At 40.9% G+C, this 26018-nt stretch overlaps 1 long non-coding RNA gene across 1 annotated transcript in view; it reads right to left on the reverse strand.

Annotated features, from left to right (window-relative positions):
- LOC145439924 (uncharacterized) overlaps positions 1–26018 on the reverse strand; it is a 258367-nt gene that overhangs the window by 188746 nt on the left and 43603 nt on the right. The window lies entirely within an intron of this gene.

Here is a 26018-nt window from a genome sequence, read left to right on the forward strand (position 1 = left end):
TAATACCGAATACTGTGCACGCATATTTTCTGTACCACCATCACTGCCGTTTGTTATGTATTTTGGTTCGATGAAAATAAAGACTCTCTCTCTCTATCTCACGAGCTAAGTATATCCACCCAGCCACACATTACGTGGGACTCAGGTTACAACTCTAGCAGGTATCAGACGACACATTCTCCTGCATGGTGGAGCTCGTGAGATGATTTCAGCTTTAACGAAGGACGAATCGCCTCCTACACAATTGGACTTACAACTGCTACGGAGCCATCCAGGACTTTTCCACCCTTACACGGTAAATCCGTTTACTTGACTTCCAATTTCGGGAATGCATTTTGCAGTGAGAATAATTTATCTCACCTGGCTTTATCGGCTAGCAGCAAATTTCCTCGTTATTGCTCGATTCGTGCTTTCTATATAATCTTATTACTTGTTCGTATTCCTATATTCATCGCCATGACATTCAGAGAACCAGATTTGAGTGATACTCTGACACTGACAGAACATTGTTCATTGGTTTCGTTTTTATATTACGGCCTTAAAAACTATTATTTGAATCTTAGCGTCTGGCTTTCTAACGAAATTATCACATCCATTCTGCGTCGGGAATTATACTCTCGACCGCCCGATAAAATTGCTTCTCTCTCCCGTGAAATCGAATAATTACTACCGATCCACTATTCAATATTTTAATATAGAACTTCACTTTCGCACGATTAGCCTACCTGACTCGTTTATCAAACCATTTGCTTACAGTTGTTTAATTGTTCAACAACTCCATTTCGATTTTTATTATAAAATTTGCGGTTTTCCTACCCTCATATTACCGCGTAAATCACTACCAATCACCGTGGTTATTTACCAATCTATTTTTTGTTCGTTTTGTTATATTCACGGCATTTCCGTGGAACATAACTACCAATCCTATTATTTTAATTTCGTAATATTCCTTTAAACCTAATTCATACATTAATTTCTTTTACGGTTCTAACTTCCACCTATTCATTAGTATTTTTATTTCATATGTAAGTCATGCGACATTTACTTTTGCGCGTATTTAAGCGCTGCCTTTTTACCTACCGTAACTATAACGTCAATGTGCATTCGATAACAATAGTAACGCGGCTTTTCGGCCGACTATAACATTGCATTTCACCTGGAGTCTATATGATAATTCCGCGGCAAAATCGAATCTTTTTAACCGACAGTTTCTATCTCGGCTATGAACTATTAAGATATACCAGTAGCACTGGGAATTGGGATTTTATAATTACCTTTAGTTTTCATAACGTCTCTTCATCTTATCTAAGTACGCGTATTCACATAACTTCGCTTTTGCTACAACTTTTAATAATGGTAATTCCATTTAAAATCACGTTTTAGCGTTACTTACACCTCGGCTTTGTGGTGTAATTTCTACATAAGGAATTTGTTTCCCAATTATTATTTTTTAAACATTGACGTCATTACATTTTTATACTAGGTCTTTGACATATTCGCTTACTTCTAATTACCTATACTTAAATAAGACCGCTTTAACACTGTGACAAATTGTCATTTTTCATCGTAATTTACGTCCTTAATACCTACCTGCGATAATGTCATCTTAACATACTCAGATTTTACAACCTAGTTACATTCGTTTAACGATACATATCTCTTACCCGCAATCCCATTTGGACGCAATATTATCTAAATATCCCGTGTTATATTTTGGCCACGGACATTTCCCGTTTCATATATGCTACTCCGACCTAGGAAATCAAGAATGGTTTCGGCGGTGTTGCGATCCAAGGCACATATTTCGACCCGGGGGTATCCGATTCTTTTCTGAGCGTCGGCCACGGGATTGCATATCTGTTCCTGGATTGCCGCCCTGATCAAGCGGTTGTACAGAGTCAGTGTTGTAATTAGACTCGTGGTCTCCGGCGCACAGACTCGCGATATTTACGAAATCTGATGCTGACATTCGCACCGCAATCTGAGTCATTTCATTGATCAACTAGGAAGTCCGTACTTACAAAAGCGTTACAGTCCATGTACATGATAGTAGTGTAGTAGATCGCTCGCGAACTAACGTTTTTTGCATGGGGTAGTATAGGGCCCGCTGGTGACGCGTCGCGAAACTCGTGTTGGTGATGCGCCTTTTTAGACCCCCCTTCCGCTGGTGACGCGCCATAGGGTTCTTATGGGTGCGGTCGTGACTCGTACTTTCAGGTATGGGCTGCGGCGGTGACTCGTATTGAAAACTCGTGTTGGTGACTCGTACTTTCAGGTATGGGCTGCGGCGATGACTCGTATTGAAAACTCGTGGTCGTGATTCGTACTTTCAGACCCCTCGCGCGGCGGTGATTCGCCTGTCATGTATTCTTACAGGGTCTCTGCTGATTCTCTATGTGTTCTTATGGGTGCGGCGGTGATTCGTACTTTTAGGTATAGGCATCTCTCGACCGTTATACTTTCGCATGTCGTACTTTCGCGTATAGGTTGTGGTGGTGACTCGCTATGTATTCTTATGGGTGCGGTCGTGATTCGCACTTTCAACCATCTCTCGCGTGGTGTTGAATAGTCACCAACAATAACCGCGCAGACGGAAACGTGGCTTGTTGTGCAAGAGGATTACGCAGCGCGTGCGACCTATATTTCGAATGACCTGCGCGCTGAATTGTTTCTCATGCAGCTGTGTGCTACTATCGATTATTACACTAATCCAGTCAGTGCGAAATAGTTTGCTAAATCTAGGAATCACTTCCAAGGTAATATTTTGGTAATTAGTTTACCGCAGAGCCGGCGTAGACGGCGATTCGAATATCAACAATAACCGCGTTCACAAACTAACACTTCAAAAATGTGTGAAATAGTTTGCAAAACCCCGCGATCGCTGACAAGATAATGGCTCGGGTGACATGATAACGTTACAGGTATAGGGATCGCTCACACGGTTCTACATGAAGACCTCGTAGTTTAGTCGTGACAAATGACCGATCGTGTTCTAACTCTTTCCTCGCTATTGATTCCTACCTGAATAATACTTTCAGATCGGAATATTCGCACCTTCCGCTGTTTCGCACCTACAGAATAGTCTGCTGTTCACAGTCGCAATTTCATCGCGATAGCACAATTTTCACACCTCAATCAGTAGAACAACACCGCGCTAACCCAGTTGTCAAATCACATAGGTCAAACATTGTACGCGAAATGAATTATTGTATTGTGGTATACAAATATGCAAACTATTCTTTCAATTCGACAAGTCTAGGTAACAGATCGATTTTTAATTTGCCGACACAGTTTTTAACACGAGTGAGTTGATATTTCTTCCCGGGTACGAGCGAGGCTTTGGTCCATTGATCCAACACCACCTCTCCGGTATCGTCTTTTAATGTAAAACTGTATAATTTTAACTCCTTTCCGGTGCCAGAATTGACCATCTTCTCCTCTCGAGAAACACAAGTAGCGGCGATCGATACGTATTCATCTTTATTTCCGTATACCGATTCACAGGTCAATAATGGGTATTCCTCAGTCGTATGTCTCGATTTTCCATGCAGGGTTACTGACGAAGCCCGTCCCAGTAATACAGCAGGTTTTCCAGTAAATTTGTCAATTTGGACCCAACCGGATTTGACCATGAGTTTTTTTCGTTTGGAGAATGCTTTCTCAATGGGCCCGAACAATTCATGATTGAAACACGTGAAAGATATCTCTTCGTTATTACCGTCGATGAATATACCTATGAGATATTGACTAACACCACCTCTTTTGGGTGATGAGACGAATTTGACGCCGACGTGAAAATTTGAAACTGCTCCGACTTGCATACCGCTGACGCTGTTCGATGTCATATCGTTTGGTAAAGTGAGAGTCATCAGCAAATCCGTCGATATTTATAGAATTAGGCGCGTGGTATTGAGTGAGTTAACAATCTTTGTATAATCCTGATGATCCGTGTGAATAGACTTGGATTGAAATAAACTTTACAGGAGTTCTGTAAGAAAGGATACCGTTCACAAGTGACAAACGACACGAATGAATTTTTTTCTTACCCAGTCACTTATCAATGTACTGTAGTGAGTATTCAAGATGTCTGTTGCTAAATCTCTGTACGCCGCTAGGGTACGTATGTCACTTTTCATCGCCGCAATGCTTATGACACTAAAAACCCCGTTCCAGTCGATGCCGTATGATCGAATCGAGTTAACCAAGGCGGCGAAATCACACTTTCGAACACGGTTCACGTTTTGTCCATGTACATAGAAATCTAGTACCTTTTGGATGAATTTTTCCGTTTCGCTCAAGGCGGGGGTTGTCAAGTTATGATAGTACAGAAGGTAATTCTCAATAATCGCGCTAGTTGCCATAACGAGTAACTATCAACTGAAAAAGTAAACCATGAGAATGACACCACAAGGTGTTAAAATGGTGAAATATACCACTCGGATTTTGAAAAAAACAGATGTTGGGGGGTGCGTTTGACATGTGTGACACAATAAAATCGTTCGTTTCGCTAAACAGGAAATTCACTAAAGCGCAGTGCGCTGTGCGATTTTGAAAAAACAGATGTCCGTGGCGGTGTTTTGATCTGTGTGACACACTAAATACGTCCGGTTCTGAAATTCGGAAACGCGGCCTGTTTGCAAGAGGATTACGCAGCACGCGCGCGACCTATATTTCGAATGACCTGCGCGCTGAATTGTTTTCCGTCCAACCGCATGCTACTATCGAATTAAATCTATAAATAACCAACACCACGATCCGATTGTTATACTTCGCTGTCGCAGATATAAACGTTGGTTGGAACAGTTAGATTAATTTTTATACAATGGCCGAGGCTCAGATAGATAATCTCGAAAACAAGTGCCTGAATTAAAGCAAAGAATTGAAACGGTGAGTTATTACTGTTCAGAACTAGTGAACACGATGTAATTCTTTATGTTGTTGAACAGACAGAGCAAACTCAAGGTTCAAGTTGAATACACAGGTCTACTGGTAAGTTATCTGCTATAACACAACGGTAGCGGGCATAGATTGATGTGTTACTTGTTTAGTATAAAGAGTCAAGGAAGACATCTGTGAAGAAAATAGATTGTAAGTAAGACTAGTTTGATGTTCTCCAAGTGCTGAATTTGACCGCGTGTTATCAATTTTACAGATGATTCGACGCAGACGGAATCGTGTTCGTGAAGAACCGAATGCCCCGCCGGAGATCGGCGACGAACGCCAAGAAGTTGTAAATCAGAACTGACAAGCGATAAAATCGTATGTAGTGAATGAGAGTCGGCGCGTGTATAATATTCGAGTCATCGATCGTGAGCTATCGGACGTTTTCCGCGATATCCAAGCAATATTTTTCTTAGAGTCACATACTTTTAAAGTGAACTACGCCCAAGGTTTCATTTTATATCACACTGAGACTCTGAGATTTCGTTATTTTCATGCGTCGGCAAACATCGATAGTGTATTAGAGACACCAGCGCTTATTTCGACACTATCTGAATTTGATGAATTTGTTGAATCTATTCGCTTGGAAACAGCACTTGATTTATTACAAAACTCTCGACCAGATACGAAGTCACTACCAGTCTGTCTGACTAATGTACAGTTTTATGTATACCCTACGGATCATTTACTGATTGGTTGTGCTGGTATTAAGCTTCCGACATGGCTTACAAAATCGAAATGCATCTTGACAATGTTAAGTCGACCCAATCGACATCTGTACAAGGACAATCTGTGCGCCTTTCGTTGCATCGCCCACTCACTAGGTAAAGATGCAAAAGCATTGGCTCAACAGTTCACTTCGGTGTACGGTGTCAGTGTGGAAGCCGGCGTAACTCTTGACATGTTGAGTGATATCGAGGTCTTGTTTAATGTGGCCATATTCGTGTACACCAAAACTGAAGGTAAAGCTAGTGCACTCCGGCGTAGTACCTATGAAGCGAAAGCTGTTTACCTACATTTGGAAGATCGACATTTCTGTCTAATTACTGACATAAACCGATACATGGAGAGTTATCAATGTGATACTTGTGAAAAATTATTCGATTTACAACATGAATCGGCCAGACACAAATGTGTAACAGGTCCTGTTGAAGTGTTCCCCGGTGGAGTTTATAGCCCCCCTCTGAATATTTTCGAAAGTCTCGATCTTGAAGGCGTGTTCGTTCCCCACCAACTTCGTTATTTCAAGCACCGTATCGCGTTCAGTATAGAGAGTGTGTATGATACCTCAAAAACTTGGCGAGAGCACCAGAACATTCCCATCTCCGTTAGTATAGGGTTGCCATACGTCCGGAATTTCCCGGACATGTCCGGAATTTCACTGTTAAAACTGCGTCCGGGAGGAATTTCTAAAATATGCCTAAATGTCCGAAATTTTGAAGGCTTGAACTAAGCTCATATTTTTTTTGTAAATCAATCTAAATAAGACTATTTTTGGGCAGATTTTTGCTACAAGAAATTTTTCTTCGCGCTGCGCGCGATTTAGTTTAATATAAATTGGTTTTAATATGTGGACTACCGCCCTCGCTAAAACTGCGATCAAAAAATAAATAAAAAATAACATTCATTTACAAAAAGAAGTCTAATTGTAATCGCAATTACAAGATAACGGTATTCATAAAGTCGTCGTTTTAGGTCGTTTGGATGCTTTGTTCAAATATGGTGGTTCTAAACCTGCGGGTAGTTTGCCTTTATTCTGGGGTTCGCGAAGATGTTGAACGTAATTAGCTTCCAAAATAGGCTGTGAGTAAGTCTGGGCAAATGTGCCGACCTTTAATTAGTAATCAGCTCATCAAATTTTGAGCTGGGCCACGGCACATTTTCAAATTGGAAATGGATTCGCCACCATAAAAGGTCGGAAACCACCAGATGTGCGGTGTTTATATAGCTCAGTGTTGAAGTACATACCGCATTAGGCTGATAAATAATCTCATCACTGCGACATGAACATGACTTAACGATGTACAATTACATCCCTTGCATTTTCGAAGTCATCATCCTACACCAGCTCTATACTACCGCTGACTCTGATTATGTGGGCGGAGAGAGGATTAAAATTATGCAGGAATATATGGAAGAACCTATATTTTTGACACAATTCATTCAAATCATTTAACGACCAGATGCATATAGTAAACCCCCAGAAGTCGCTTCGAATACCCTACGATTGGCCCAAGATCAGTGTTTATTTGGGCGGGACGGGGCTGAAAATATGTGGGTTCGGCCCAGGTTACAACATACAATAGAGAGAGAGATATGATATTCTTTCTCGCCCGCACCATCGAGATGCTTTGGCGACGGAGTTGCGATACGGCCCCATGAGGTCATCTAGTCTGCGCCCTCGTTTTTTTTCTCCTCCATGCTATCCCTGATTGCTGAGCGCCTAGCAGGATAGCTGCGGATACCATTTTTCGAGTCTTTGGTATGACCCGGCCGGGGATCGAACCCACGACCTACCGCTCGAGAAGCCGGACGCATAACTATTACACTATCTCGCTCGGTTCCATATTATTACCGAGAATGCTATTACCGAGATGGACATTACCGACAATGCTATTATCGTGAATGGACATTACCGAGAACGGACATTACCGAGAATGGACATTGGACATTACCGAGAATGGCCAATGCCAAGAATCTTGCTTACTGTAACTGACGTTGTCGGGAAATTTATACCTGAGAATCAATACCGAATGTGACAACGCCGTGATGCACACACACGACCTGCTCATATGCATACCATGCCTGCATTGCATATATTGCATTCTCGGTAATGTCCATGCTCGGTATTGTCCATTCTCGGTAATGTCCATTGTCGGTATTGTCCTTCTCGGTAATAGCATTCTCGGTAATAGCATTCTCGGTATTGACCGGCCACCACAATACACAACCACATACTCCTGAACCGGATCGCGACCCCCTCTAGTCGATAGACAAAGCATTGCTGGTGTGACGTCATATTGATCGACAATGAGCTCACACCTCATTTTGAAATCCGCTAGTCGGCGCTGAAGAGCGTCCGGAATTTGTGAAACAAAAATATGGTAACCCTACGTTAGTATATCGTCTAATGTGGAAGGTTACTTGGAGTCGCATGTAATTGTATCGAGCGGTGATACAAACGATTTGTGCGCACAAATGATTGATCATTTTCATGATATTCAAAGTGAATCATTCCGACTGTCACTCACAGAATATCGACCCTACCTGGACATGCTCAAATCGAAAATTACCGAAATGAAAGCGCTCGATCCTTCAAAACACCCAATACCCCTTGAACGTTTACAAGTGGAGTTTATGAGTTATTTACGTCAAATTCCTGTGTTATCATTCAATGGTGGTTGGTATGACTTGAACTGGCTCAAAGCATACTTGTTTGGTTTTCTCGTTGACGACAATCTTAGTGTACTGAAACGCGATAACAAATTTCTCTCAATGACGACCAACAGACTTCGATTCTTGGACATTGTGAATTACTTGACACCTGATTTCTCGTATGATTCATATTTTGAAACCTTCAAATGTAGCACCGCTAAAGCCCACTTCCCGTACCAGTTTCTGACTAGTTTGGAAAAGTTGGATAACTCGAGTCTTCCTAGTCACGACGAGTTTTACAACCCTCTAAAAGGTTGTAATATATCAACATCAGAATATGAAAACTGTTTGAAGGTTTGGAACGACAACAAAATGACCTCTCTGCGTGATTATCTCAAATGGTGCAACGCGAACGATACTCGCTACCTCATAGAGGTTTTAGAAAAACAATTCCAATCTTTCAAAAGTCAATTCAATGTTGATATATTCAAGGATGCGGTCTGCCTGCTCGGGGTTGTCTCGAGACATCTTTTTAATAGCATCCCGCGTGATTTCACAATATTCAACGACAAACATAAAGATCTGTTCACTATTCAGGAGTAATTTAGTGGGTGGACCATCGATCATTTTCCATCGACACCCAAAACCAGGTGTAACTCGAATAAAAGAACATTTCTATAAGGAAAACGCACAGATTGCGCAACATATAACAAGTTTGACCAGCGACTCACTCTATCTGTATGCTTTAAGTCGACCAAGTCCAACTGGATTTGCGGTACGTTGGCAACCAATCGACGCCGAGTGTACTAAATTCAAACCTGTCAAGACCGCGCCGAAATGCTCAGAGACTGTAACCCAGTGGATGAATTGGTATTCCCATATTCATAAGGTGCATGTTCACCACACTTTTAACGGGCCTGAAATTCACGTGGGCATGCGCAATTATCGACCTGATGGGTTTTATCGTAATTCGGCCGGACAAGGGATAATCTTATCGTTCCTTAGATGTGATTTTCACTCCCACGATTGCAGATTCGGATGTGATGACCCAGTACGTCGAGAGCGAGCTAAACACATTCATGATTATTATGAAAGTCGAAATTATCAGGTTGTATGTAAATGGGAATGTGAGTGGAATATTGAGAAGAAGAGAAATCCTGATATGTGCGATATCTCGATGGTATTCAACCACAACTGACCCGTGCCAAGTCTGTCACCCCACAGAAATTGATGGAGATGGTGATGAATGGTACTTTCTTTGGTTGTTTGCTGGTTGATATTTGTACATGACCACATTCGAAAAATCGATTCGCTGAACTCCACCCGATATTCAAAAATACCACAGTGTCTCGCGATACCGTGAAAAGTCACATGAATCAGCTTGCTGTAGATCGGAAATCACCCAGTAAACCCACTGACATGTTGGTTGCGTCGTACTGCGGTAAGAAAATCTTGCTAACCTCCGACTTGATCAAATGGTATGTAGATCACGGGTTGGTGGCAATGTTCCCTCTAATTTTTCACGAGTCTGCGCAAATACGCCAACTCACTGCGCAGGCCCTTGGACAACAGTGCGCAACCAGGCCCCCCATAGGGTGATAAACCGAACTTCTGGGGGGCTTCGCCCCCCAGACCCCCCTCGGGCTGCACGCTTTCCCCCGCTACTAATCATCTGTGGTCTTCGTTTAGTGGGCGTTCCAACTAAACGCGCGAAGCGCTAAAATTTTCTATAATTCATGATCAAATCGGTCAATATCATCGAGAAATGCATATATTGCTATCAATTTTAATCCTGTCTCTGCTCACGTAATCACATTTACAGGTAAAGCTGATCGAGTGAGATGTGTTAGTAGTATAATTGCTCGCTCGTGAAGCGTAAAATACCGGAAGTCAAGAATGTTGCATTTCGAAGCCAGAAACGCAGCATTTTGAGCTAGCTAGCAGTCAAAAATCAGCCTATGGAGCTTCGGAAAAACGTCATTGTGGTGCTTCATTAACGTGCATTGTGTATTTCGTGGAACTAATTACACTGTATATCGTGCATATTGTTGATTTTCCACGATCGGTTTTGAAAACAGGTGTTTTTAATGTGTAGTGACCTACATATTCCGCGGGGACAAGTGACTATGGTATCCTGTCCACTGAATCACTAAAGTGGTTATATCGCGAATTGTTTCCCGTGGAACAGGTTGGTCTAGAAGCAATCCGTGAGCGTACACAATACTAACCAAATACAACCGCTCAGCGCAAAACTGACTCACTGTGTTAAGTATATCACGAATCACAGATGTATACATTTAATGTGTTTATTAGGCACCTGTAATCAAGCTCTTTACAAAAACACGAACAATTTTATCATTCTCACATTTTTTATCACCAAAATAATTTGATACTATTCAGTTGAAAAACCTTGAGATCTTTTAATTAAATATGAAATACAATGATCAGCGCACATATCAGATTTTTTACTTTGAAGCTGTTGCCTGGTAACGGTGAAGTCCTCTGGACCTAGAAACTCGACTATCTGAGGTTTTAGGGGTGGGATCATAACCATGTTAGCTTTAAACACGCTTCTACTATATATGTGTAGATTTCGCGCCCCCTTATCGTCATATCACAAAACGCAACCAGCATGCTATAGCCAACCTAACGGATAGTTTGGTGGCATGGGAGGTTACGACTATTGATGAGAGATTTTTAAATATGAAATTCATACTAAAATACAGAGCTATAATTATGAATTGGAAGTAAATCGCGCAGAGCGCGAGAAAATTGTTCAGTTGAGCTCAGCGTCGCGATCCCCTTCAGATGCTTTCATGACCTCAAGGGGCACGGGTCCCCCAGGTTGAGACCCACTGCCTTAGAATTATCATGGTGAAATATAGCCTACTAAGAATAAGTTTAATCAAGTCCCCGCATTAATTCGATTTTTAGTACGCATTTTATCAATATTTTAGTAAGTTTCTTCAGACTCTCGCGGGCCGCACAGTCTAGATATCCCTGAAAGAAGGTTTGGTTACTTCTTGTGACTTTAATTGTAACGGTATAATTTGCTACTTTGACTTTACTTTGAATCTGGATTAGGCATGTGAGGTACGTATAGGCTGCGTAATCGCGGCATGTTAACGAATGGGCTTGATAGTAAACGAATTTCAGCTTCAATTTATACATCCTATGGTTTTAGTCCATACACAGCAACATTGAAAAGTAGGTTTTATATTTTCAATTTCAAGCAACCTTTCGCGGGCCGTACAGAATAGCTCCGCTGGCCGAATTTGGCCCGCGGGTCGCACTTTGCTCAGGCCTGGTATAGGGTATCTTGGGTTTGGAGAGGTGAATAAGACTTTAGATTAGTTCATCATCTCCCATCCACTACTACCATATGCATCGTAGTGCTCCGACAAGGCAAAAGTTCGTTTAATCCTGAAAGTCGTCATTTTGTGGCTATTTCCCTGAAAAATTGCATTAAATAATCCCCAAAGGCAACACGCTTTCAATATCAAATACTGCCCCTCAATATCCCCTCTAATTTTTCACGAGTCTGCGCACACTCAACAACTCACTGGCGCGGTCCCTCGGAAAACAGTGCGTAACGACAGAAAAAAAGGTCATCACTTCGGCTTTCTTGTGCGCGGGATACGTTTTTCTGTGCGCGGAGACTTCGTCAGCAGTGCGCGGCCGCGCACGCGCGCAGCTTAAAGGGAACATTGGTTGGTGGTATCAAAAATTCATGAGGCTGTCGAGTTCACCAAAAAGACCTGTTTTGACAACTTTGCGAAAAATGTCTCAGACTATCGACGTGCTGGGGATCGCGATCCTAACCTGGAGATTATTGCGCTGTAACAAAAACCCGCTGCGAATTCTTGTTATGATCGTGAGTTAATGAATCCGCGTAAATTCGAACAAACCACGTTCTGTGATAAATGTGAATTGAACGCAAATGTGAAGGATCGTTTTTTCGTCAAGTGTGAACAATTAAACACAGATCTATTTGAAATAACGAAGCACCCTCAAAAGATCGAGCAAGATAACTGCATTCAAGTATCGTTCTGGATGTATAATAATGTCAAATTACGGATGTTGTCGTTTTTTTATGACTGTTTATGCAAATATTTTCGCGCCGACTGCTTCATGCTACTTTCGGTGGATATCAACTCGTTTTTCATCGCACATTCAGCACCACTCGACGACATTCTCATCCCCGAGAAAAGGCATGAATTTTACTGTGATTACGAGAATTGGTTTCCACGTTATTTTTGCGATGACCATCGAAACGAATTCTTGACTGACCCGGTTTCTTTTGACCACTCGAGGCAGTGCTGTAAAGATACGTATGCTCATTATCTTCATCAACCTGGTTTGATGGAAGTGAGATACGACGCCGATGCATCTTTCAGTGGTCTCAATCACTTTCACAGCGATCCAAGAAAAAATTAATCACGGCATTGAATGTTATTGTGGTGTACTTGTATATATTTTGTGTGACTTTAATTTATTTGTATATACTGTGTGTTTGATGTGATTTATTTGTATTGTGTGATCATGTATCATTTGTTTTCCAGATGGATAACACTATTACCTATCTAAAGTCTGTCATGTCATTATATTTGAATAGTTTACATGTAGAGATGATTACATTTGACCAGGAATTATCACAGTTCGTGATTCTTGGTTCTACCAAACAACTCCCAACGTCGATGATACCCAATTGATGAAAAGCAGACCACCAAAACTTGTGCTCCGTGGTGAGGTCTATAGTTTGTTATAGAAACACTGTTAGATTTTAAAGCGCTATGAATCCTCTCGTATAATGAATCCTCTTATGTGATTTATTATTTTTCAGATTGGAATCAGCTGCTTGACGATCTGAAGCGTTTGTAACACTACAACTTCCACTGACGACGAGGGACAGATGAAGATTTCATAACCCGTGGAAAATTGTTAAATCGAACTCTACTGGGTTTATATATTCCACTAGGACAAGATGACTACAACAGTGGATATTCCCAACCTTGTTGATATATAAACACATGCACTTTGTCGAGTTTTCAATAAACAACAAACGATGGAATTGATCCACCCATTCGCGTGTATTGTGAGTGGTCCTTCAAGAAGTGGCAAGACTACTTTTGTTGCAAAGCTGATTAGGCATGCAACATCAATGATTAAACCTAGTGTGTCCAGGGTCGTATATTGTTACAATAATTATCAGGAGGTTTTCAAGACGATGCATAACGTAGAATTCCACGCTGGTCTAGATATTTTAGAAGAGTTGAAGGTTTGCTCTGAAGACACCTTGATTATAGTGGATGATTTCATGACTGAGACGGCGAAAATTGCAGACTACTTTACAAGATTTTCTCATCATTCAGCCGAGTCAATTTGTTATGTCACACAGAACCTGTACCACAAGGGTAAAGGAGCACGTGACTTGAGTCTTTCAAGCTCGTATATGGTGATTTTCAAGAATCCGCGCGATCAACAGCAGATCAGTTTTCTCGGTCGACAAATGTATCCAAACTCTAGATTTTTAACAGAGGCTTATCGTGACGCTGCTAGACAACCTCATAGTTATTTATTCCTTGATCTCACGCAAGAAGCACCTGAAAATCGACGAGTTATGACCAATATATTTCCTGGTGAAACCATGGTGGTTTATAGGTGGTATAAATGGCCAAGCGCGGAGACTACTTCAAACTCAAAATGACCAAGGTACCAGCTCGGACACGGCGGCATATACCCACACTAGAGTTCCTACATAAAAGTAAACCCGAGATACGCAAGCAAATTATATTGGGAGCCAGCAAAGAATTGATCGAGTGTATATGCGATTGTACAAAGAACATTTTAAACGACAACATCCCTCTTTCAAAGTATAAAAGAAAGCGACTATCAGCTCATAAATGTAGTTTACGTCGACTTGTCAGGAAAGACATCCCTATTCGACATAAGAAACGTATGGTTAACCAGAATGGTGGTATGTTTATGACTCTATTATCAAGCATCCTACCCGTCGTCACTGGTTTACTCGGTAATCTTTTCAAAAAATGACTTCTTTCAAAAAAATCTTCATAACTCCGAACCCGATCAACGAGGTTGAAGTTCAGATATTGAATTTGGATATCAACAAATGTATGAGCGACATATTACAGATGAACATACCCCAAGAACGAAAATTAGCCTTATATAACGACGCACTAAATCGTTATCAAACAAAACACGACACATTGAATCAACCGATGAAAATCGATATATCAGAACAAAAGAATCTATTTTCGGCTAGTGAGTTGGGCGCACTGCGACGCCTGATCAAGGGTGAACCATCAAGGATTCCTAAACCCCACTCACCATCGCCGAGTAGTCAACGAAGCAAATTAAAAACTCAACATGCCAAGACGAAAAGTGGTCGTACACCCAAGACCCCGAGACGATACGGATGGGAGCCATACTAAGTATTTCACACCGGGGCTACCTGGTAGTTACCGCGGTGCATACGTATTCTCTAGAGGGCGGAATAGAGCCAAAGTCAAGGAGTTTCTTTCGAGCAAGGATGCGTACATGAAACATTTTCCCTATCGAAAGAAATTTAAGAGACCTAGAGTGATTACGTCCGGTCTCGGTGTTCAGTATCAAACCGATCTCATGCATATGCAAAATCTTTCAAAAGAAAACGACAATTTTAAATATGTGTTGGTGACGATCGATTGTTTCAGCCGATTTTTATATCTGTATCCACTCAAGAACAAAACCTCGCAAGGTATTATTCGTGGGTTCAAGGAAATATTTAAGGATCGTATACCTCATGTTATTCAAAGTGATCAGGGTTCTGAGTTTACTAATCGGGCGTTTCAGACTTTCTTAAAAGAGAACAATGTGCGACATTTTCATACAAATAGTGAACTGAAAGCATCGATATGCGAGCGTGTTATTCGTACTCTGAAACAGATTTATACCGTTATTTCACGCATAGTAAGACTTTGAATTATGTCAATGTCCTGTCTGAGATATGCCAAGGGTATAACACTACTTTTCACGTGGCTATAGGGTGTCCTCCAGCAGATGTTAATTATTCAAATCAAGAACAAATTTTCCATAGGTTATACGGTGACATGAACCCTAAAAAACCCAAACTAACTATCGGCACACCCGTCAGGATTTCGAAATCACGTGGTAATTTTGTGAAAAGTGCCTTGTCGAGTTGGACCGAAGAAATCTTTTTCGTATCTCAATGTCGTAAAGGTGACCCTCCCGCTTATCAATTGAAAGACTACCATGGTGAAGTTATAGACGGTCGCTTTCAGCGTGAAGAGTTACAACCAATAACTAAAAATAATAATATTTACAATATCGAAAAAATCCTGTCTACTCGCAAGAAAGGAAAGAAAACACAATATCTTGTTAAATGGTTGGGTTACCCATCTAAATTTAATTCCTGGGTCTCGGATTTGTATAAATAGACGCTGAAAATGTTGTTCAACCAAACTATGGATTCTGATTCCGTCTCATCTCGCATGGGTCAAGTCTCGAACAGTCTGAAAAACCAGATTGTGTTTATTGTACAGATTTGTATGTTAGTGTTTGTAATTGTGTTTTCATTATATCAAATTTCTGTCGGGGTGGATCGTGAAATATATTTAACACTACTGTCTTCTTCACTTGGGTATTTATTACCGAATCCATCACCTCACCGTATATGTTGAAAGAAACAATAAAATGTTGTTGACTCTACCTTCGAATGCGAGTTTGGATAAATTTCCGAATACTAGTACAGATTTTCAAACGGAACTTTACAAAGAATTAGAAATGAATCGCCATGAGCTAGGATTATGTGAGCTGAACTTCCCCCATGATTTTCAGCCGCGAATTGAAGTGACAGTGAAAAGTATCGGTTTTGGATTTGTCGATGCGAATGGATACACCGAACGGTATTATATTCCCGAAGGCTCGTATTACAGCATCGGTGAAATGTTAGAATCGTACGAGAAATATTACATGGGGGATATTTTCATTTTACAAGGATTCGGTGACTTTAGAATCACATTCAGAAGATTATTCACGAGTAAAAAAAGACACAAGCGAGCTGCATCCATAAATACCGATACCGCAGACTCTAGCGCCAAACACATACCCCATACCACGCATGATTCACCCGAGCCTTACGGACTGATACCACTTGGTTCTGTGTTGGACACAATAACATTTAGACGCGTTGTATCTCGTCGCCGCGGAGTGGTAGAATTTATATTTACACCTGCGATAAAGTTGGAACGGATTGATAAGGTTTATGTGTATTGCGATCTGATACAACCAAGACCACACGGTCACAAGCTGCAACAACTTTTACGGGTGGTTACTGTAACCGCTAAACCGAATGAAAACCAAATCAACATATTCCGAAAACCATACTTCTTTGCTTTAGCGAGAAACAATTTTAGAACGATACGAATTTATCTACGTGATGCAGCTGGCAACCCTATTAAATTTCGAAAAGCACCAGTGACAGTAACCCTACGCTTCCGTCGTAGAGCTGTTGATTCAATATGAGTTACATCACGTTGTCTGGCACCCAAGGTGAATTCTCAGTGGTGTTACCGAATGAAATTATTTGTAATGAGCTCGCGTTGATGGATATGAGTTTTGTCAGTGAATCTCTTGATCGAATTATAATCAATCATGATCAAGCACTCTGGGAGCTACATAACGAAAAAGATCGAATAGTAGACGCGTACCTAACACCACTTGGGAATTATGCAAACAACCTCGAGTTGATGCGAAGAATATTATCTGACAGTTTCAAACACTGTTTCACCGAAAGAATCAACGATGAACTTTTCCGAATTCGTTACCCGAAACATATCACACTCCACCCCACGGATATATTCACAAATTATTTCAGTGTAGTTGATGAAGTGTCGACACCAGTATGTAATGTCACGTCGATCAAACCTAAACCAACTCAACCCCACCTCAGATATCTTTTTGTGTATATCAATGTACTACGACATCATCCGGTGGGTGATTACATGAGTCAATTGCTTCGTGTGATCCAAGTAAATAACGAGACGTGTATGAGACAAGAAGTTGTATATGAAAAACCGTTTTATTTCCCAGTGTCGATTAACCACATCCGCGATATAAAAATCACCATCAGGGACCAATACGGTCAGTTAGTACACGATATAGAGACCACATTGACACTCCACGCCAGACATGGGGTAATCGCGATTAGTAATCGTAATCGATTACGGCGATTACAGCATTTTCAAGTAATCGTAATCGCAATCGATTACATTCGAAAAAATCCCTAAGTAATCGTAATCGTAATCGACTACTTCCAATATTTAATCGATTTCTTTGTGAAAGAACGATTACTTTTTATTTGTACAAGAACTGTGACATAAACTGAACACTCGTGAACAAGGAAGAGATATTATACCAGTTATTGAGAGCGTAAACGTCTGATTTTCAAAAGCCACTGGTCATTATTACGTCAGAGATAGCCTATTAGCTTTGCTCATCTTTGCGTAAGAAGTGTCCACACATAGTAAATAGATGTTCGATGTACATTATTGTGATTGTAAGAAAACCCACCGTGCTGTATATCGGGTTATCAATACATTTCAGACAATACTACCTCGCAACAGGATAATTAATCACCTATCAGCCTAAGTTAAAATAGCAACTTTTGTATTGATGTTTGGTTCGGCTTAGTTAAACTATAGAATATAATAGTTCTAATTCTATAGTTAAAATGCAGTTTCACCGTGCTGCTTGGCGAGCAGTAGGCCTATATGGTACGAACGTACACCAGACAAAGGTTTGAAATTTTTTACTCGTCAAATAAGACATTACGGTTTCCACAACGACGCATTAAAATCAACAGCTGCTGATATATATCATAACCGAGCCGTTGTTTTGCCGTTTCGTAATGGAAGCTTGCATTACATTATCTGCATCAAGTTGAAGGCAGAATTTTATGTTCACTTTCTCGTATTCTCATATTATTCTACTCAAAACGGGCGCCAATCGCTATAGCCATCGGATTATATACCATGTTAGCGTGGGTTTAGCTAGAATCAGGATTAAAAAAGCAAAAGTTTCCCCACCAAAACATTGGTCTTGGGCCCCCATAGAGTAGTCAATTTTGAAGTTGAATTTAATTGAATTTAATCAATAATATTGGTAATTGCATTGTATTGCGTTTTTAATCCTATCTCAGCGCTCGATGGCCAGATTTACCTGAAGAGCAGGGGACGCGTAATTCATAATTATAACATCTGGTATCCTGGAATAATTACTTTATTGTATGTTGTTAATTCGTGACCCCCGGTCTGTTATATAGCCAAAAGATATTGATTGTAGGGGCCCGAACATAGCAGAATAAAAGAAAAACTTACGCGAGACGCACACACAAATTGTCATGTCTAATGCTCTGTGGGTGCCCGGGTGGAATTTGCATCGTGGGCTCAGATTGAAAGGAATAGACTGTTAGTCACGCCCACCCAGCGCGGCTATTGACAATGGACACATTATCTAAGTTTCGGCCAATGTCTTTCTTTAGTAGCACACTTCATGGAGTCTCATGTTAGCCGAAACTGCACATGTCTTTTGATGTGTCGAGGAGCGGTATTGACTGGCACCTAAATACCTATTACTATGAATTTTACAAGCCTTATTTCTTGAGGCGGAGACATATGCATTTTGAAATCAAGCTATATAGAGATATTTAAATCGCAAAGCTCAAAGAGAATTTCCAAGTTAATGAAATGTATCGATAATACTCTTATAATTTATGTTGGTTTACGAAATACTTTTGAGTACCCTCCAACCACGCTCCCCACCCTATTAGGAAATTTGGGGTGCGGCAGTTATGGACCTGGCAAAAATGAAAAACGTTGTGTGCGATAAACCGTCTATAAAATGGGCAATGGGTACATTATGACGTAACAAGGAAATGTCCCATCTTTTGTAAAGGCAGTTGTTATATTATTCGGCCTTTTCAGCGCAGTCCATGTATTGTCTTTCAACATAACTACTACGATGCAAAATGAATGTAATCGTGAGTAATCGTGATTACTTTTCCAATGTAATCGTAATCGTAATCGACTACTTCCTGATTTTGCTGTAATCGTAATCGTAATCGTAATCGCGTGATTCAGAAGTAATCGTAATCGCAATCGATTACATTCATGAAGTAATCACCCCATGTCTGCTCCACGCACGATGAAAATAGTGACGTTAACCACCTCTATGCTTGGTGCTGATTTTGAACACAGACTACTCACCATCAACAACATCCCGACGAGATATTGCGAATTAGCCCTCATGGAGATCGATTTCACTTTAACCGAACCGACGATTGGTCAATATTTGTTTGTGTATTGCGATATTATTCACCCTCACTTACTTGGAGATGCGTTAGCGCATTTATTACGAGTTATACCGCTGACACCTGGCGATGTCACGCATAATTGGATAGCAACAAATCCGTATTATTTCTCTGTTTCAAAAGATGTTGTAGATTCTGTATGTCTTTACCTCAGGGACGAGTTTGGGGAGCCTATAAATATAATAAGTCGTTCATTGCAAGCTACTTTTAACATTAGGAAGCGATTATGAAAGTTGTTTTCACGTGTGATCATCATTCTGTCCATCGTCATTATAACCAGACAAGCGATGGTTATGGATATTTTATTGGTGGAGTTCAAGCTGGTTCCGGTATCGGAAGTTTGTTTAAATCACTTGGTCGTTTAGTGACACCTATTGCGAAATACGCCGGCGGTCAATTGTTACGGACTGGAGGTGAAATAGCGAGAGATCTATTACAGGGTAACTCGATCAAGTCTAGTGTTATCAAGAGAAGTAAACAAGCTGGCGGTCGAGTGATTGATAAAATTTTAACCCCCAAGGCTATAAAAAGGAAAAAAACAAAGTCAAAGAACACTTCATCCAAACGTCGTCGTAAACAACAGGATATATTCGACTAAGAACTATGTTGATGCATGCGGGTTCCAGAGAATGTCATAACTCCGGATTAAACATATTTAGTATACCCCACAAGCAAACCAGTATTGAGGAATCGCAATATGTCGTCGTCAAACCCCATAGTTTAGGTAATGTCATGGAAGTACAATTACCAAGGACGGATCGATATATGGATCTACAAAACACATTCTTGAGATTACGTTTGAAGCTCACTAAACGGGATGGAGCTGATTTAGCAAATGATACACAAGTGGGCCTGGTCAATAACATGTTGGATTCTCTTTTCAAACAAATCGATGTAACTATTTCAAATGAGGTTATCACAAATTCGGATAATTGTCATGCGTACAAAGCTTATATCTCTCGGTTGTTGAATGATACACATGGCGCCTCGGAGAGTTTTGTGCAAGGACAAGGTTTTTATAAAGATGTCGCTGGCTCTATGGATGTTCTTGGTGCAGCGAATACTGGATATGTTAAACGAAAAGACCTTACCAAAAACAGCACACCGCTAGAGTTGATCGGAAAAATTCGAATGGGTCTTTTTGAACAGTCTAGATCAGGGGTTCTCAACTTTCCTTGCAAAACGGGCCGCATCTTAACAGCAAAAACCGCTGCGGGCCGCAGAACATTATTACCGTATATTTGTGGACGACTATTATATTTAGGCTAATATAGCCTATATTTACCAGTCGTAAATGGGCATTTAGTACATTTGTATGCATTCTACAGCATAATGGACAGCGTTCGTAAGCTTTCAGTTGCTGTTTCTAGTGAGATTATGTCATCTTCCGACGGAACAAGTAAATCCCTTCATGAAGCGTGCATTGCATGCGTTCCCAAGTCGGTATGTGCTGTGCACCTTCAAACCCTTGCACCAGAGAACTGAACTCTGTTTCAATGCGTGAGCGAGCGAGTATAAAATTACGGTGACTTTTTCTTTACAGAGGCCATTGTCACTTTGAGCTCTCAGTGATATGAGAACTGAGAAGTCTCATGTTCGGGGTAATTTCTGAGCAAACTAATCAATCCTTCTCCTTTCCTTCCATGGCTGATGCCCTGCACCAATAGTTACAGAAGTCAGCTTTGTCAAGTTGATGGTGTTTGCTAGTCCCCTCTCCCCAGGTTTGCCCGGCCAGCATTACGTCTACAAATATATTCACTCCGATAGAATACTCCAATACAATTAGCGTTGCTATGTCCGTAGATTTTGTCCAATGCTAGGTTAAAGTAGTCTACGCGGCAACGTGTTTCAAAACATGCGACAAAAGATCAACTGATATTGCTGTTACTCTTCTTGTCACGGTTGAATCAGACAACTGCAGTTTCGAAATTTGTTAGGTAAAGTTGTCCTTGCTGCTAAATTCCGGAAACAGCGGAGATTCGCACAGTATAGTAACGTTTTGTTGGAGAACACACATTTTCTAGCAGATTCCATAGGCTTAGCGATATACCAAGCAATTTTGAACCATGCGTTTTTAACGTCGTCGGCAATCTCAACAATGCCGCAAAATATGGATTGCTGGGCCTGGGACCTAGCTAGCAACGCTTTTTTTCTAAGACCAAGTGATATGTGTAATACCAGATGGAACTGTCTGAATACCTATCCAGAACAATAAGAATCTAAACTCGACCATATATCAAGAAACCAGAAAACTTTGAAGAATGAAAATAAATCAAACAAAACAGAGACGGAGCGATAAGAGAGCTTAAGTAGCTAAATTAATATGCAACAATACTGTGCCGGGCGATCATATTGCAAAATCTCGCGGGCCGCGGGTTGAGAACCCCTGGTCTAGATGTATGTTGGATAATGTCGACATGAAATTAAAATTTACACGTAACGAAGATAATTTCTGTCTGCTCGGTGACGTGGAAGATGTACAAATTGTTTTACTCGAAATGGAGGTGTATGTCAAACAGGTGCGTAGGTGCGAAACAGCGGTATATGCGAATAATCCGATCTGACAGTATTATTCAGGTAGCAATCAATAGCGAGGAAAGAGTTAGAACACGATCGGTCATTTGTCACGACTAAACTACGAGGTCTTCATGTAGAACCGTGTGAGCGATCCCTATACCTGTAACGTTATCATGTCACCCGAGCCATTATCTTGTCAGCGATCGCGGGGTTTTGCAAACTATTTCACACATTTTTGAAGTGTTAGTTTGTGAACGCGGTTATTGTTGATATTCGAATCGCCGTCTACGCCGGCTCTGCGGTAAACTAATTACCAAAATATTACCTTGGAAGTGATTCCTAGATTTAGCAAACTATTTCGCACTGACTGGATTAGTGTAATAATCGATAGTAGCACACAGCTGCATGAGAAACAATTCAGCGCGCAGGTCATTCGAAATATAGGTCGCACGCGCTGCGTAATCCTCTTGCACAACAAGCCACGTTTCCGTCTGCGCGGTTATTGTTGGTGACTATTCAACACCATGCGAGAGATGGTTGAAAGTGCGAATCACGACCGCACCCATAAGAATACATAGCGAGTCACCACCACAACCTATACGCGAAAGTACGACATGCGAAAGTATGACGGTCGAGAGATGCCTATACCTAAAAGTACGAATCACCGCCGCACCCATAAGAACACATAGAGAATCAGCAGAGACCCTGTAAGAATACATGACAGACGAATCACCGCCGCGCGAGGGGTCTGAAAGTACGAATCACGACCACGAGTTTTCAATACGAGTCATCGCCGCAGCCCATACCTGAAAGTACGAGTCACCAACACGAGTTTTCAATACGAGTCACCGCCGCAGCCCATACCAGAAAGTACGAGTCACGACCGCACCCATAAGAACCCTATGGCGCGTGACCAGCGGAAGGGGGGTCTAAAAAGGCGCATCACCAACACGAGTTTCGCGGCGCGTCACCAGCGGGCCCTATACTACCCCATGCAAAAAACGTTGGTTCGCGAGCGATCTACTACACTACTTATGATATATATACTTTTAATGTGAAGCACGAGTCTTACTTACGCATTTGTGCATTTCCTGTCGCGACGTGTTCAACGGCACACGTCAATTTATTTCCGGAAACCTTTTTATATCTGGATAGCATATGGCGCGCGGATTCAGCGATATGTCTGGACTTGTGGTACACCATGCTGTGTACATCGCTAAGGGACTTTTTTTGACATGACTGCGTGTTCGCAGCACTAAATTCGTACATGCCATTAGGCTACCTAACAATACACACATTTTTCATCACTTCGGCTATTGTTATTACATTCTCTTTACAATTTTTACACTCTACTTTCACGACTTACTTCGTTATATAATTAAATGACGAATTCCCCGCGTTACGCTACAATTGCATTCATCTTTCCATTTTAATATTTCTTTACTATACACTTTTGACCCTCAACACATCCGGCCAACCAGACATAATTTCCATTCACTTCGAGATTCCTTAAATTTTTATTAATTTCTACTTTAAAGCTCAAATTACTCACAAGGCTTGTATAACCGCCTTGCGTCGCTCCGTCACGTATGGAATCGATTCAATACTTAGTACTTACGCTTACATTATAGCTTATACTCCCTATCGTATCATCCCTATCGGTGCAGATTTTCACCACTTCATATCTGGTCCGCTGAAATATAATGTGTTTATTGTGTTTAATTTCTTTTTCAATTTGTCATTAGTGTATACTATTATTCCTATTATTATTTTCCTACTTTGTGAAATAGCCTTTTTGCTGCCGATATCGCTTTCGCATCCCAGATTCGTCGTCGTCTGCCAACGGGTCTATCGCGAACCGCCGAAATGCTCACTACTACACAACATTCCTCCGCTCTCCGATTCCGGCCTATGTCAACATTTCGGGACATACAAGTTCAACATGGCTTTGGTAACACCACGTATTATACGCATTTTAAAGCCGACTTCAACAGTCGTGAAGAATATTCGCACAACAGGCGATGCGCGTTTTAACCTTGGCGGAGTGAACTAATTGGATCTAAATACAATCCTTAATGAGCAATGAGCATTGACTGTTAATTATTCCAGGCAGGTTCGCGGCCCACGGTGCATGGCTTAACTGTATATAAATAATTATTCGGTCTTCCGAAAGACTGATGGACTGTTCACTTTTCAAACGCGGCGAATTTCGTAATCCCTATAGACGCGATTATGATTCATGTACTTGTATCTATCTCTCCCATGCGGACTTATTAGCATTTTAAAATTCATTCGTATAGGCTACCCATTAGCGAATGCGTCAATACGACTGTTCTTGCCGAAAATATATACGGCTCGCATAATTTCGGGCCAAGGTCTTTGTGCCTATTTCAATAGTCGTTAATCTTAATGGTTCAGGAAATTTCCCACAAATCTCGCCATTTTAAGCGGTTCGACTACCAGACCCTCATTTGAGTAATTTTCTCTATTCAACTTCATTGACTCATAAAATCAGTCTCTGGTCGCTAGAAAACCCAGACATCAGTTTCCTACTTTCGTTACTTCATATCTTCTAATACCACGTGTTTCGATCGATTTCAAAAGTAGTTTTGACTTTCATATGCTCCCAAACCATACACTGGATTCCGCTTATAGGATTTTGCCTTCACAAATAAAATACACTCATTTTCGAGCTACCACCAATTCGTTCTAGCGTATGACGCATTCGCCGGACCTAATGTCAATTCCTTTGTGTACATATTTTTTTTTGTTCTTTTAATGAAACACAAAAATTGCCTCAGATATAACCAATTCGCCATTTTGACTATATGTAATCTAGCCTTAACGTGTTATCAATACACTATGCGGTTTCATTGCTATCATGTTGTATAAATAGTGCAGCCATACAATATCGCATTTTAAATTAACGTTATCGCCTTTCTACCAATACTTTATTAACTGCATACTTCGGCCTTACCACGTTAACCATACGCTATGTTTTTTTATGTTGCAATTATTACGTCTCGTAATCGTACCGATCTGCTTTTCATGTAAATGTCATTTTGTACTGTCGCTAATCACGTCTTTTATTGGAGACGGTGTGGTGCTCTGGCCCCTTCTCTCTCATATCTGTATATCACGTGATTTATGTCTTTCTTCTCGTACCACGTAACTTACCATTTATCAGCTCGTGCATTTCAATTACAAAAGCAGACTCATATGCGATATCCTACTGTATATTCCATGCATATTCGACCAATATATCTATCTGAGGCAATCCTGTCGTTGCATTCACGTTGAAGTTGTCAGATCAAGGACTTAACGCAGGAGCGTGCGTCTTACTACCCACGAGCTAAGTATATCCACCCAGCCACACATTACGTGGGACTCAGGTTACAACTCTAGCAGGTATCAGACGACACATTCTCCTGCACAATGAAGCATATTTTACAGGCGCAAGGAAGAACGAAGCCAAATGGACAAGGAGGAAAGATGCAGAAAAAAAACAGCAGAAAATTCTGCAAAAGAAGGTTTGAAACCCTACGTCATATCTTCACGACATGCCGAATTTACAAAAATTTATTCTACCTTGTCAGATTCGACCTCGAGGACTCTCTGCAAACCGACATCAACGCTTCTACAGAAGAAATCCTCAAAAACATTAACGAGGGGCCGTACAAAACTGATCTCGCGGTTACAACATTCAGTATAATGAAATGAAAAATATGGGCGTGGAAAAGTACTTGACTAGTTCTTATAGAACCGATATACTTAACGCACTGTTATTTTGACTTTC

The sequence above is a fragment of the Botryllus schlosseri genome, chromosome 5, assembly GCF_051294905.1.
Source record: "Botryllus schlosseri isolate E-star chromosome 5, Bs_hap1, whole genome shotgun sequence".
In the NCBI taxonomy this organism is placed as follows: Eukaryota; Metazoa; Chordata; class Ascidiacea; order Stolidobranchia; family Styelidae; genus Botryllus; species Botryllus schlosseri.